The sequence below is a fragment of the Chaetodon trifascialis genome, chromosome 15 (genome assembly GCF_039877785.1).
Source record: "Chaetodon trifascialis isolate fChaTrf1 chromosome 15, fChaTrf1.hap1, whole genome shotgun sequence".
Classification (NCBI taxonomy): Eukaryota; Metazoa; Chordata; class Actinopteri; order Chaetodontiformes; family Chaetodontidae; genus Chaetodon; species Chaetodon trifascialis.
The window spans coordinates 2,898,542-2,914,381 of record NC_092070.1 but is presented as its reverse complement, the minus strand read 5'-3'; the positions used below and the strand labels follow the sequence as shown (position 1 = coordinate 2,914,381).

General features: G+C 41.9%; 1 protein-coding gene across 2 annotated transcripts in view; it reads left to right on the top strand.

The window, feature by feature from the left end:
- The first annotated feature begins 3,938 nt into the window (after positions 1-3,938).
- LOC139344040 (junction plakoglobin-like) overlaps positions 3,939-15,840 on the top strand; it is a 218,134-nt gene continuing 206,232 nt past the window's right edge. Inside the window, exon 1 of one of the 2 annotated variants that reach the window (XM_070981948.1) lies at positions 3,939-4,181. The gene's annotated coding sequence lies outside the window, so the exon portion shown is untranslated. The remainder of the gene's footprint in view (positions 4,182-15,840) is intronic. The other variant, XM_070981946.1, reaches the window with a different exon arrangement.

The following is a 15,840-nucleotide window of genomic DNA, read 5'->3' as shown; positions in this document are numbered from 1 at the left end:
TGTAAAATTAACAAACACGTTTTGTCAAACAATCAAGTACTATTTGTATCTCCAAAGTGGAGGCATCATACGAAAAACACAGGGCTAACTGGCTCTCCCACACAGCTGATCCAGACTAATGGTCAAATGGAGAGAAATAATCAGGAAAGGCCATTTCCTGCTACATCAACTCCTCAAACCCATCTTCCTGGAGCTCTCTGCTTCACAGGATGGAACACACTTGCACACCTTGCCTAATGACTCTTCTAGTATGCCATCTTTTCTTTGCTCCCTTGACAATCAACCTTCCCTGTTTCTTACACAGGAACATGAAGTGGCCATCCCCTCTGCCCAAGCCCACATGCTCTGCTGCTTCAGGGTTTGGAAAGAAGCCAGAACCACTCTGCACCGCTCCTTGACCAGGAGGCAAAAACAGGCTAATTGGTGTTGTGTCCCAGCTCCCAGTTACACCCTTGGTCAAAGGGTATGATTATAATTCAAAAATCTTCGTCTTAAAGTTCATTTAAGAAAATTGTCTCCCCATTTTGTTGGAGCTTTTGATGTTGAATCTCCTTGTTTCCCAAGTGAAGCAATGCTCCTCTAGTCTTCTGTGCCTCCCAACACCTCTTCTTCCTCATCCCAGGGTGGTGGATGACCAGCTTGTCTACAAAGTCCAGGGTCTGCTGGACATGTGCCAGTGTGGCCACAAGTTACAGTATTTGGTAGACTGGGAGGGTTATGGTCCCATGGAGTGATGTGGGGTCCCACACTGCCAGATGCTGGACTTGTCCCACATCCAGAATTTCCATCTGTGACATCTAGACAGGTCCAGACAAATGTCAGGTGGCACCCATAGAGTCAGGGTACTGTCACACTCTCTACCTCCTCCGAGCCAGTTTTGTGTATCGGTCTGAGCTGTGTTTTGATTACAGGAGTACAATCTTCTCTGCTTTAAATACTGCACTTCAACTCCACCACACTGCCAGAGCATAAACTCAGCTACACACACTTGTTCAAGCCTTCTGAATCTCTGCATTTCTGCACTTGGGTTTACCCACTTAATCCGTTGTAATATTAGATGATTGATTAGTTGAGTCCACGAACAAACTGTATGGTGTCAACAGTTCTTTACAGAGGTTCCTCTGCCTTGAATACACTCGCCATGTCAGACAGATCAGAAACAAATATTCCTTCAAAAAGTCTCTAAAATATTATTTGATGAATCCCACATAAATATAATTTAGTTATTGATGTTTTTGTACATTCTTGGTTGTTTTTAGTTATTTTTCAGTGCTGGGTGCTTGTGACAATTTTGTTTTTGTTTTCATTATACTGCAGGTTGTTATATATGTTTGGAGTCATGTCACTTATTTTCAGATTTCTGTGTTGTATTTTGTGTGGCATTTTCTTGTCTTACTGATGCTGTGATGAAAAAATATCTTTGGGTGTTTGAACTGTTGCTGCACAGTGGCGCAGCAGGTAGCGTGCGTGCCTCACAGCGAGAAGGTTGCCAGTTCGATTCCAGGGTTGGGAAGTTTGCATGTTCTTCCCATTCATGTGTGGGTTCTCCGGGTACCCTGGCTTCCTCCCACAGACCAAAAACATGCTCATTAGGTTAACTGGTGACTCTAAATTGCCCCTCGGTGTGAGTGTGAGTGTGAATGGTTGTTTGTGTATATATGTTGCCTCGCGATCGACTGGCGACCGGTCCAGGGTGTACCCAGCCTCCCGCCCGCTGACAGCTTGGATAGGCTTCAGCCCCCCCGTGACCCCGAAAGGGATAAGCGGCATAGAAAATGGATGGATGTTTGAACTGTTCATCAGACCAGATTATCAATTTGAAAACATCACCCTGGGCTCTGGGAACTCTGGTGTGTGTGTTTTTTATTCTGCCCTTTTGATTAACTAAAAATGTTATAGATTAATCATAAAAATAGCCAACAGACTGAAAATAAGGACAAGCTGCTGTTGTACTTGATTAAGTCAGTGAACTGTTCCAGAGGTCGGGTGCACTACATGTACTGCCACCTCAGCAGTCCTCATTCTGGAAGTATTTTTTGTAGAGTTGCCTTCCTGATAATAGTGCTCTGTCATGTCACTATATTGGACTTAATGGCACTGTTTTATCACCTTCCATTCTGTACAATAAAGGACTTTTAGCAATTTAGCAATTTGTAAACACTATTTCTTACCTAATTATTTTCTACTCCACTGAAGTCAGTCCTGCCAGCACACTGTGTGCTTGTGTAACAGCTCATGGCTCCAGATTTTTCTGCTTGCACAACTGGAAATGTGATGTCGCAGCCTCGCCTCTACTCCACGGCGAGAAAATTTAATTAATAGCAGATTGTCACAGAGACTTTGCACATCCTTTTCAATTACTTGGTAAGAATTGCGGCAGTGTGTATATGCTCCGGTGTTCTCAGCTCCGTTGCTCCCTGCTCTCTAACCGCAGGCGGAGACTGCGCTCCACCGTCGCCAGAGATGCTCTATGTTTGAGAAGAGGGCTCACTCACTGTGGCAGCGGATGCTGTACAGCCTTGATGGTGTACTGTACCCGGTAGAATTAATGGAATGAGACCAGTAGTAGATGACATACTCTAAAATGAATTTTCCAACGATTTCTGATTGCTAACTACTGACTTAAAAAAAAAAACAACAACAACAACAACAACAAAAAAAAACAACCAAGCAGTTAACAAGCATGGCAATAGATATTGGGTTAATATCAAGTGTTAATAATGTATTTCCTTATTCTGTCTACAAGTAACAATTATTATTCATTCTAGAAGTGTGAGAGAATGACAGTGTGTTATGAATGGATAGAACAGATCAACATACATGAAGTGATAATCTATTCCATCCATTCCATAATATCACATACTTTGTTTCTAAATGTGGGGCTTTCTTAAATTTAAAGATTTGTGTACAGTTCAGTGGAAACTGTAAATGTTCAAGCAGGAAACAAATGAATTATCAGATGGTATATGATGGGCAGACACATAAGTAAACAACAACAAAAACTGTTTTTAAAAGCAAACTGAAGGCTATCCTCAAATGTTCAGCTGTCTTCCTCTGGACCATAATGGAAATTAATGGACAACAACTAACTCACATTACATCAGCATTCCTCAGGTCTCTGCACTGCATGCTTCAAAGTACATTCTATGATGCATCATCAGACCACCTCTGAAAGTCCTAGAGTAAAAAAAACACACTCTTAAATGCAGAACAAAACCTTCTGTCATACAAGGGGTGACACATCACAAATCATACAGAGGGGTATGATCATGGCTCACACTGTTGGATAGTCTCTCCTCAAAGGCATTCATGGTCTTCCACGTAATTGTCTCTGCCTGTTATCGCCAGGAATCACAATAGGTCCATACTGAATATAGCCAGTGCCAATGCTCAGTTCAAATGCAAGAAATAGTGTCTGATGTTCGCCCTTTTACTAACCACAACCCCAATCTGTAACTGTCCAACTCTCCAACTGTAACCATACCTTAGCTGCCATGCGCAGATGTTGTAGCCAGCTGCCCTAGTTCCATTGTAGAAAGGAGACTTTCAGCCTCGCTACATAAAGGACATGCTTCCTTTCTGGACCGAACTGAACATAAAAACATACATGAGATGCAGAATGGTCCAATATCAACACAGTAAAGAGATACTGGAATTAAGATCAGAAATTAAAACAATATGCAAATTCAGTTATTCAAATCGCTGTACTGTCTCCATCAGCTATTTTGTGTGATTCTTGAGGGGCAGTAAGTCACTTGGTGACAATGATGTGTGTAAAATTGAAAATAAATGTTCCCTTTGAGAATCTGGAGCTGAGCATGTGCTGCATCGCAGCACAACGCACGACATGGCAGTCATCTATGATCATATGTGACTGGGAAGCGTGAACACGACGCTTCTCGTCGTCGGAGTGAGACCTCCTCACTTTCTCCTCCTCTGCTGTGACGCTGTAGCAGCCGAGCGGCCGCCGGTTCGCTCTCCTCACTCCGCCCGACTGGCTGCTTGCTGCACATCGTGTTTAACGCGAGCCACAGCGAGGCAGACAGGGTACGAAGGCGAACACGCCACAGAGACGGATCTGCACCTAAACTGCACGGACTGTGGATTTAAAGAGAGGAAAGAAGGGAAAGTTGAGGCTGTCACTGCTGTGAGCCGCTCCAGACTGCTGTTCAGTTAACAAGGTAACCAAACCCAGCTGACCGTCTTTTTACGCATGGCAACCAGATAATGAGCTCGGTCACTACAGATGTGGTGGTAAATAGAAAGGAGGGTGAAGAGTGACCTCCAGTCGGTGGTCATCATACAGCATCACAACCACCAATAGACACACAGGCAGTTAACTGCATCCCCTTTGTCCTCCTGAAACTTCAATCAGCCTGATGATATGTCTCATCTTCAGGATGAGGGCTCCAGCTTTTCGTTGACATATTAAAATCCCATAGAAACACACCATTCTTTTAACAATGAACTGAATTAATGCGGGTTTCACCTTTAACTGCATCCTTGAAGGGAATATATTTTTAGGATGCTGGGAATGTGTGCTGCTGTAGGCGCAACGATCATGTCTGTATTAAAAAGATGAATATGGATAATGAGATCTTGCAGTGCGCAGGACTTTGACGTCGCTGCTTCTCGTGTGTGTTTGTGTGTGTGCGTGTGTGTGTGTGTGTGTGTGTGTGTGAGAGAGAGAGAGAGAGAGAGAGAGAGTGTGTAATTGGAATGAGACTGTTTGGAAACACAAAGTGTGGTTTGTGGGTTCAAGTCCCTCCGGTGTAGCTTTCCATGTCGCCTTGAGTCTCCCAGCATTCTGCCCCTGCATGACATTCATTCTCTCTCTCTCTCTCTCTCTCTCTCTCTCTCTCTCTCACACACACACACACACACACACACACACACACGCACACACCTTCCCTCGCCCTTTTCCCCTTTCAGTTGATTGAGCTTTACTGACTTCCATGTAAAATATCAACATTTCTACTAAAGCACCGTTTGCATGCATGTGCGTGTGCACATGTGTGTTCCTGCAGGCAGCAGAGGCATCTCATTGCCAACAGATGTTGAGGGAGAAGCTGTGAAATGCATCTGTAGTGAGACAGAGAGATCCCTTTAGGACGGATGTAATTGTCACCAGTGGTACTTAACTCTGTCTGTCTGTCTCTCCTCTCTCTTACACACACACACACACACACACACACACACACACACACACACACACACACACACACACACACACACACACACACACTTTCACACTGTTTCCTTGTTTCTGCTGTTGACTCCACATTCTTTGGCTGTGACAAGCGGGTGTAGCAGCCAGAGCTAGCCAACATAGTGTGTGTGTGTCAGTGTGATCATCGGTGCATGTCATTGGGTGGGTGCACTCTTTGCTCTCAATATTTGACTCTGTGTGTGTCTGTGTGTGCGTTTAAACATATGTGTGTTTACAGTATGTCTCAATATGCAGTATGTATGCATACAGTATGCCTGCCTCACTGTGTGTACCAGTGTGTGTATGACCAACACTGACCAATGGGGAGTTTGACCACCTCACCTGTAACAGACCCCATCAATATGGAAAAGCTTTATCTATTTTTATTGCTGTTAAATAATTCAAAAACAGCATCAGCAGATGTCACTTGTTCGTCCGACAGCCTTCGCTCGCTTCAATTCTCCTGCAGGTTCTGGTTGTGCGCTGTCAGTTTGTGTGTGTGTGTGTGTGTGTGTGTGTGTGTGTGTGTGTGAGAGAGAGAGAGAGAGAGAGAGAGAGAGAGTAGATTTAGATAGATATATCACCTAACCATTTCATCAAGTGAAGCCTGTTTTCCCTCTGAGGGAACTCCACCCTTCAGGCTCTGTTTGAAAAGCCTGAAGTGATAAATATTCATTGCTGATGTGAATTTAATGGTGGCACGGCACAGATCCCATTCATTGTATATGACTGACAGCATAATACTGGAAAGATTAGAATATATTCTTCCTAATTTTGTTGTATTTAATTTGAACACCATTGCATGTATGCTACATGTATGCTATTACATGTACATGTGAAGACTGAGAATTATGACCTGAAGCAGAATTGCGGGTCAGTGTTTATTTTAAATCCCTTACTCACTGTATGTTTTGGAATTTTACCTTTACTGTGTGCTGACAGTTGAAATTAGAGGTCTGTGAGGCTGATTCATTTGTGCTGATGAGATGTTTGACAAACTATTGTTATCGATAGAACTTGGCTGGTAGGACCATTGATGGACTGCACAGACTCCAATAGTCATGTGGGGATGTACATCACCATTCAGCATGAAAGTCAAGGTAGTATCATTCTGTAGCCTCCTGAGATCATTTAGATTTAAATTAAGTTAACATTGTATGAGACAGCTTTCTTCATAAATCATGATCATGATAAGGCAGTTTGTTATAGTATAGAATTATTAATGCATTAGAATGAAGATAATGGTAAGTCTGCTGACAGTACGCCATCTGTTTTGCTTGTGTATTGCTGGTTGCTGCTAGTGTTAACTATAAATTTGACCTTCACACTGACCGCATTTTTAAACTGGCAGAGGCATGACTCTTACAAGTGCATTTAAAGTTCAGAGTGAGCATAAGCAACTTCACAGCCTTAACTTAGGTGAGCTAAGCAGTTCCACTTTGAGGTCTTAGAATCCAGAGTAAGATGTAAACAACTTCACCATGTTCACAAGCAGCACTACAACATGAAGCAGCATGAAAATCCATGAAGGGAGCAGACAATGTATTTCACCACTGAGTCACTGTTACTCACGTGTCACCCTTTGTTGTCATCTCGACAAGTAAATGTGTGACAAAGTCAGTTGTATTTCATAAGTACGCTGATGGTGTCACTAGCTTAGTGTTAGATTGTAGCAGGACCAGTCCACTGGGAGCAGGTAGCTTATCAATCCTAAAGCAAGAGCACAAAGACAGTGTTCATTCATAGTTACCCTGAAATAAATTATGTCAGTTCTCTTGAGAAAAATAAGGTAATACAAAATAAATCTTCACAAAATTAACCTTATCTTACAATTCACTATCACGCGTGGACATAAGTGCAAGCTGTTGTTAACTTCTGACTGTATCGAGTTTTTTTTTTTTTCAATGTACAGATGTTCAGCCACACAGCTTTTATTTAAACTGAGTTTACACTCATGTTCTTTTTTGGAGGTGGGGTTCAAATATATATCGTCGCTGTCTGATAAAAAACACGTATCTCCACTTTTAACGATTTTGACTTTCCATTGGCTAAGGAATATTCACATTCTCCCCCAGCACAGGTAGCATTGGGGATCCAAGTGACCAATGGAAAGATGTTTTATTACATCATATATTTAACACGTATCTCCATTGGGTGTCAGAAGTGTCCATCAATGCGCGTATCTCCCGCCTCTGGCGTTGCCTGTATATCAGATGATTTGTCATGTCCGTAAACACAGACTGTATACCGTCAGTACTTGGCAGACTTATTATAGCATCTAACGCTAGGCTAATGTTGTCCTTGCATCGAGCGATGCCGTTCAAAAACTTTTTATAACCATGACAGTGTTGTTTACGGTAGATTACTGACCGAGATGTATTCATTGACGTCTGATGTGTCTGTTATGTGCACTGTTTTCTCCTTTTCAGGCTAGACATGTCTCTCACGTTAGAGGAGCTATGCGCAATAGCAAAAGTAAAATACAGTAGAGCAGCTGAGGCAGAGAGGAGGGTCAGCAGCAGTGAAGCGATAGACGATAAACTCTGTGATTTCCTTGAACCGAGTCAGACTGATGCATGTGCGTTAATACAGTATTAGATGACTCTTCGCCTATATGGACTAATCTGATTTCAACACAAAATACCAAAAAAATCTTAGATTAGGGTAATGTGCTATGTGGAAATGTAGGATAGCCTGCTATCAATAGTTTACGGATTTAATGGGACATGAACGGGAGACTCGAGGCTCGTAAATGACCGGACATCATTGGAACGCATTATTTAAAAAACACGTATGTCCAATGTCACTCACAACAACGCACGTAAATCCGATTAAAATACTACACGGGTTGCTAATCACCGTGTAACCATCTAACTTTAATGTGTGATTTGTTTAATGGATAAAACAAAGAGTATTAACAGCGTAAGAAACCAATTTAACATAGGAAATGAGTAAGACAACTTTTAATGACTTCAGGTGTAGGCCATGCCAGTGCTCGAACGTTACAACATTGCAGAGCCATGGTAAGCTTTACAGCCCTGGAATCATCTTCTCTTCTATATTTTCACTTAATAGGCAATGCTGTTGTCATTGCAACAAAATCACAAATCAGAAGTACCATTGACGCCTATTGACCACGATGAGGTAAGCAGCTGGGCCTGCTCTTGCCCAGGCAGAGAACTTTATTTAGAATGAATGCACTTCTGGTGATTGGTTGAGCATATTATACAGTTTGCAATTGATTTGAGTTCTCACATGGGGTTCCTTGAAGTATTTGTGCATTAGCTGTAGCTCGCTTCATGAGGGAAGTACACTGAAGGTCTCTTTGCAGCAACACAAAATATTCAACCAAGAACATATTCTTATTAAGTTGTCTAACATAACTATTATTCATCCAGACAAGCTGTCTAAGAACACCTTCTTATTTATTTATTTCCTGTTTGGAGCAACTGCCGTAGGGAGCAGTTGTCGGCGGACTGGAAGAGGTTACACACGCACGCACGCACGCACGCACGCACGCACGCACGCACGCACGCACGCACGCACGCACGCGCACAGGATGATTTGACAGGTGAAGAAGAGTACATTTTCCGCACTGGTGATGCTGCAGCTAAGGGGCTGTTTGCAGCAAAAAAAACCCTTTGAAAAACATCAGAGGTTAAAAAACAGGTTTGGATTGGTTGCATAAATCATGGATTATGTTCTCTTGTTTAGGGAAAGTACTAACAAAACAATTTTCTGGGTGCGTTCTCATACATATTTATCAAAGCCTGGGATTGTGATCACTGTGATATTTTTCAATCTCACTTCACATTGTCACAGTTCTATACCTTCACAGCTGGAAACACCTGCTGTACACACATTTTGCTACTAGTGGACTTTAAAAAGTTCCAATGGAATGCCGCAGAGGCTTAATACCACTATAAATTAACTAATATATCTTGACACTTCTAATACTACTAAGCTACTACTACTGTTACTGTTATTGTCATATTGAAATGCTGCTGCTAACTGTGACAACTGTGACATTATGACCCAGTACTGCAACTGGTGCTGCTACTGCTACTGCTACAGGATTAGAACTGCTACTGCCCTGCTATGACAGCTACTATACTACCACCTCCTCCCCAGGGGAGTGTGGGAGAATTGAAAGGGGAATGTGGAGGGAGAGCTATGAGGCAAAATACTGTGTGAGGTGAAAGAGACAGCTGGTGCATGCTGGTGTTCTGAAAACAAGAATTTGGTAGATGTGTTTTGGCTTGCTGATTTGGCCATTAATCAACAGGGTCAGTAGGAGAAGCAATGGCAGTGGCTGTGGCACACAGCTCATTGAGAACATTAAGGTATTTTGTGTTTTAAATCAAAAATATGATTCTTTCTTGGAGTCATAACTCAGTCAAAACTGATACATAAAATTTGGGATGTAGTGCAACACTCTGTGGATATCATTGTCTCAGATGTTCACAGATAATTGGCCATAAATCGGCTTAAAACCATAACCATGGAAAACATATGTTGCTTATAACTGCATGTTTCAAGTGTGTGTGTGTGTGTGTGTGTGGGGGGGGGGGGGGGGGGGGGGGGGGGGTGCAGCATGGATGATGAAAATGTGTGACTTGGAGTGGGAAGGGGAGGAATTCACAACCTTATGAAAAATATAAGTACAAATGATATATACTGTAGGATGTGAAATGGTTGTGTAGGTGCATGCAGCTTCTAGTTTCTGTCTTTAAAGACATCTTCCAACATCTTGAGCTGAAATTGCAAACAGCCCTGTCAAACTCCACGGGGAGATAGAGAGACTGTGTGTCCACTAGTGCAGACGGCCATTTGCCGTATTGAGGACCATCTTCTCGCTGAATACTGCTCCTGTAATTCTGTCCTGGCGGAATCTCCTGCTGACTTTGTATTGAATTAATTCCACTCCGTAAAATGTTGTTCTCCATCCAACCTCATACATTTCCTGTGACTGTGCTTCACTCTCTCTGCTCTGACGACTAGTCAGGTGTTCTGCTTACCCTGGATTGAGCTTCGTTGGGCATTTTTAGACCATTCTGGGCAGCACTTTGACCTTGCTGATCACATCTGTCACTATGCTATCAAGTCACAGTGCCTACACTCACTCCATCAGAATGTTCACGCACTTAATCACACCAAGAGTACATTTGCTCTGCAGGGTTTTTGCCACTGCCTCACAAGGGCAAAATAGTGGTTCATAGCATTGAAACTGAACAGAGTTTTTCCTCTGAGTACCTGTTTATGAAGTTCAGTTTCTTTGGCCCTGGTATTTCTTATTCAACTTCTGTCTGGCTTCTGTATGGCCAGTAAGACAGAGTATGATGAGCAAGAGCACTACTTTTGTTTGTGCACAAGCCCAAAACGTTGATGATGACATCTTTGAAGTGAAGTTAGTGATTGAAACAGCTTCTTGCATTTATTTCTTACAACAACGTGCACAAATTTTAGTCCTCCTGCTATCAAAATCACCTCATGCCCGATTCCCTGAAGAACAAGATCCGGGAAATGATTGCAACAGTGTACATACAATGAGTGTTGGGTTAGTCCTTTGAGCTGGGCCTGAACACTGTACATGTGGCCTGACATATTGGACATACTGTCAAAGCAATGCTTCTGAAGAAGAAGTCATAGAAGGTCACAACATGTTTCAATATTGTTGTAACCAGGTTGAAGACTGCATGATTGCTCTGCAGTGTTGATATCTGTTATGCCATCAGCTGTCAGTCTGTAAAAATCACAGCCTGGTGCACAAGATACCACTGTCCTTTGAACAGAATGTACAACCTGGGCGATCATCCCATCGTCATCATTAATGTTTCTTTCTTTAAGTAAATTATAGGTCTGCTCCAACATCAACTTGTAGAGGATACCATCACGCATTGTGTCTCCTCTAAAAGGCAATCCCTACCAAAGGAGGCACGGTAATAACAGTGTGACCTCACAGCTAGAAGGTCCCAGGTTCGATTCCCGCCGTGGGTGCCGTGGGGCGTGTTTTCCACCATGCCTTTAGTGCCTGCTGCTTGAGGAAAAGTGGCCTGTGTGGAGTTTGCATGTTCTCCCCGTGTTCACCTGGGGTATCCTCCTTAAAAAACTCCCATTAAAAAAAATGCAAGAAGATCACCACCTGACCAGTGGTGACAAAAGAGAACTGGGTCCCCGGGTACTGCTGTCGGCTGCAGCCACCGATCCTGGTCTGCCATGGAGGAAGGACTTGCCGGGATGGGTTAAATACGGAGAAAAGAATTTCACAAATGCATGGCGTGTGCAGTTCCCCCCCCGTAACTCTGTGCGACTTGTGACTAATAAAGGGATGTCTTTCTTTCTTTACTTCTTTGAAAGGAAATAGAAATGAACAAAAACTCCAAGCTTTCTCCTCCTTGTGCCGGTGTGCTGCTCATGCCAGCTTTGTCTTCTGCTCGTTGCATTAGGGTGCTTTTAGCGCCACCTTCTTCCTGTCTTTGTTGTGCCTTTTCTCCAGCTTGGTAAACATCCTGATTGTGGAAAAAAAATAAATAAATAATAAAGTGTCGTGATTCTCTATAATGCAACAAGTTAGTATTGTAACCACGATAAAATTATCTTAACAAATAATCAATTTTATTTCACATGCTTAACATTAAACAATATGTATGCTCTACTCTGCAGCTTAAGCATTACACACTGACCAGATACAGCATTGCCAAAGGGTCAAAACACAAACTCAAAATTCCCCAAGGGTTTAATAACACAGCCATCACTAGGTGGTGACATTGCATGTCAGGAAAAGGCAGCACGAGGGGCATATTATTATTATTATTTTTATATCACTACTTTGATTAGCTGGGCAGCACTTCAAAAGGCATGTATTTTTTATTTATTCTTTTTTTTTTTTCTTCAAACTTTTATTTGGAACAGTGGGGTGTAACATCCAGGCATACATAAGACAGTAATCAACAATTTCCTTGTACAAATATAAATAAGAGTATTATAGTATTTTGGTATAATAGTAAGAAAAATAATATACAAATGCACATTAACAATGTTAAATAGACATTGCTCTAAATATATATTTAACTGTAGTGCAAATTGTATTTCAAAACGAACAGAGATAGTGCCATATGATCCCAGACGCACACAAACGTACACACAAACGTACACACACACACACACACACACACACACACACACACACACACACACACACACACACACACACACACACACACACACACACACACATTTTGTGCCTCACTGTGAAGGGGGTAGATACCATTAGGTACAGGATAAAATCTTAACTATTTGCTCTGGTAGTGCTCTGATTAGTTGGAGGGTAAGCGGTGCGTGGCATTAAAATGGGATATGAAGGGTTAAGATTAAGATTTACTTTATTAATTGCCATGTGGGGTGCCATGTGTGAAAAAATTCCCCCCTGAAGCCCCTGACAGTGTACTTTATTTTCTCCAATTTAAGGAAAAACATGACCTCCCTAAGCCATTGGGAAAAGGACAGATTCTTAGGAGAGTTCCAATGTAACAGTATTGTACGTCAAGCTATGAGAGATGTAAATGCAATAATTTGTTTCTGTTTAGCATCTAAAGAACCATTTCGGGAGGGACACCAAAGATGGCAACATGATAACATGGTTGCAAATTGAGACCAAGCACTGTAGACATAGTTTTGAAATATCCATTCCAATAGTCATGCACCTCTGGGCATAGGAAAAACATGTGGCTGAGGTTGCAGGGATTATTTTGGCATCTGCGACAGATGTCTAAAATGTTTGGATATATAACTGAAAGCCTAGATTTGGAGAGATGAGCCCTGTGCAACACTTTGAGTTGTATCAGGCTGAGCCAAGCACACGTACTGTAGTAGTAGTTTGAACTCTATTAATGGCTGCCCCCCAGCATCCCACACTTATCTCTGTTCCCAGCTCCTGTTCCCACCTAGCTTTGGCATTAATAGTTCCACCATCTTTGAATGAGACAAGATAGTTGTAAATTTTGGAAATTAATGATTTTTGATGTATATTCAAAGAAAGCACATCAGTCCATGGAGGTTTAGGAGGAAGTGAAGGGAAGTTAGGAAGGGTGGAGGAAATATATCTCCTGATTTGAAAATATCTGAAAAGATGTGACTGAGGTAACCCATGTGAAGATGACAAAGAAGAAAAGGTAGAAAATACCCCATCTACATATAAATCTTGAAAATTCTTTATACCTTTTCTGTATGACTGCAAGAAAGTTGAGTCTAACAATGAAGGGGGAAATTAGTGATTATTGTGTATTGGGGTCTGAATTGATGCAGATAAAAACTTAAAGTGACATCTAAATTGTTGCCAAATTTTTAGCGTATGGAAGACAGCAGGATTATCTGTGTAATAGCTAATTTTTAGTGTCATGGAGGATAACAACAAAGCAGAGAGGGAGGATGAGGTACAAGAAAGCACCTCCAAGGGACACCAGGGAGTATTACGGGGCTCGAGCCGGTAAAGAGCCTTGTGAATATGGGCAGCCCAATAATAAAATCGAAAGTTGGGTAATGCTCTGCCACCACTAATTTTGCACCTTAGAAGCAGAGTTTTAGAATTTCTTGGAACTTTGCCTCCCCATATAAAGGAGTTATTAACTGGTCAAGTGCTTTGAAACTTTTGAGAGAGTAAAAGTGGAATATTTTGAAACAAAAAAAGAAACTTGGATAGGACATTCATATTTACTGCATTTACTCTGCCAATCAAGGAAAGTGGCGAACTGCTCCAACTGTCAAAGTCAGTCTTATTCTTAGAGATAAGGGGCTCAAAGTTAACTGTAAACCCCCCTTAGTCTTAGAGATAAGGGGCTCAAAGTTAACTGTAAACAGGCTGGGTAGCGTGCGGGTGACATTAATGCCAAGATATTTAAAGCCAGTTTTACTGAATTTAAAGTAGGGATCGACCAATTATCGGCCTGGCCGATAAAATCGGCCGATATTCGGCATTTTGTCGATGATCGGCATTGGCCGTTTTTTCCACCGATAACCGATAAAATTAATTAATGTATTTTAAAACACGCTCCTTTGGCTCTGATGCAGCCGTCTCTCTGCCCGAAGTCACCACTCTTGGCTGTGTAACAATGTCCCGCCCACAGCCCTTACTGATTGGCTACATGGCACAAGTGAGTCAGTGACAGCTAATCGACACTGAAGCCTCTACATGCAGCGCCACAGACAAGGAGAAGCAGACAACTGCTCCGGTTATCCACCAGAGATAAGGCGACAGAGTCAGTCAAAGTTGCAATAGAAACCTCTATGATGAAGTTTTAAAAACACCACAACCTTATGATTAATTTCAGTGATAACATGCAAGCCCAGAGTTGAAATTTCACCGACCTACTTGTCTAATCACATTAAGCATACGACTTTGCAAGATAAATAGTGTCACACACCAAAAAAAAAAAAAAAAAAGACGTAACCAAGTGAACATGACCTGAAGCTCCTTACTTAATAATAATAAAAAAAAAGACATAACGACATTCCGGTAGGTAGACTATAGCAAGTATAAGGGAGGAAAACCTGCTGAATTCTGCTGTTTGGCTCTGGAGATGAAACTGTTCACAACTTCAACAAGGTGTATTTCATGATCACCCACTGCTATGTTATAACTGCCACAACCGCTTTATAGCTTTGGCCAGATCGGTTACCATTACTTTGTGGGAATAATAAATCTCCTAACGTGTCTCAGCCTGTGGGGCAGCTCCTGGTTTATCAATAAACAACACTGGAGGTGATTATAGTCAATAAGTTTAACAGTACTACACGCTAAGGTGTCCTTGTTTGTTTACAGTCGCCTCTCCTGTAGGAATTAGATGACTTACTAATCCTGGGAATCAGTCTATGAATTGTAAAACTCTTTATGGCCCTTTGTCACTGAGGGGAGAAAGAGGATCAAAGGACATTCTGTGAGGGACACTGGATAGAGGGGGAAGGTTAAGGTACAATTCACTGTACCTGAGGAGTTTATGGTATAGTATAAACCCTAAAGAAACAGGATGAGTGAACTCCCCCAAATGGTCATTGTTCTTTAAGGAAAGATTTATGATTACCAGGTATGTGTGCGATAACCAGTTGTCCTTTTCCTGCTAACAGTATAAAAGCCAAGACATTGTGGAGATCTGCAGAGAACACTCTGCATGAGTCTTCCTTCCATGCTGCATGTATTAAAGAGACCTGATTCATCACACAGAGTCTATAATTCTTCAGAGAATTAGCAACTCTCAACAAGCAACACGGAGAACTTCCCTTACACTCCCTCAGCGCTCGTGCTCTCACTACACCGGTGCAGCAACGTAACTACTGGTGTTAAATGATCGTCTTTTTGCCTGTCACTCGTAAAGTCCAGGGATATGAGTCAGGCAGAGAGCACACGTCGAGGAGATTATTCTCAGTGTTTTATTTTCAATCAATAAATTTACCGTCACGTCTACAACTCACGTATGTAATGAAGCCTTTATTGTTTGCTTTTACAGTTGTGAAGTGCCTTATTCTTATTTATGTAATACGACATAGAGTATAGGCACAAGAGTTTACATCTAGCCTACTGTTCTGATATTCAGAATATGCCTAAATATAATAATAAATAAGGAACTATAGGTGAAAAG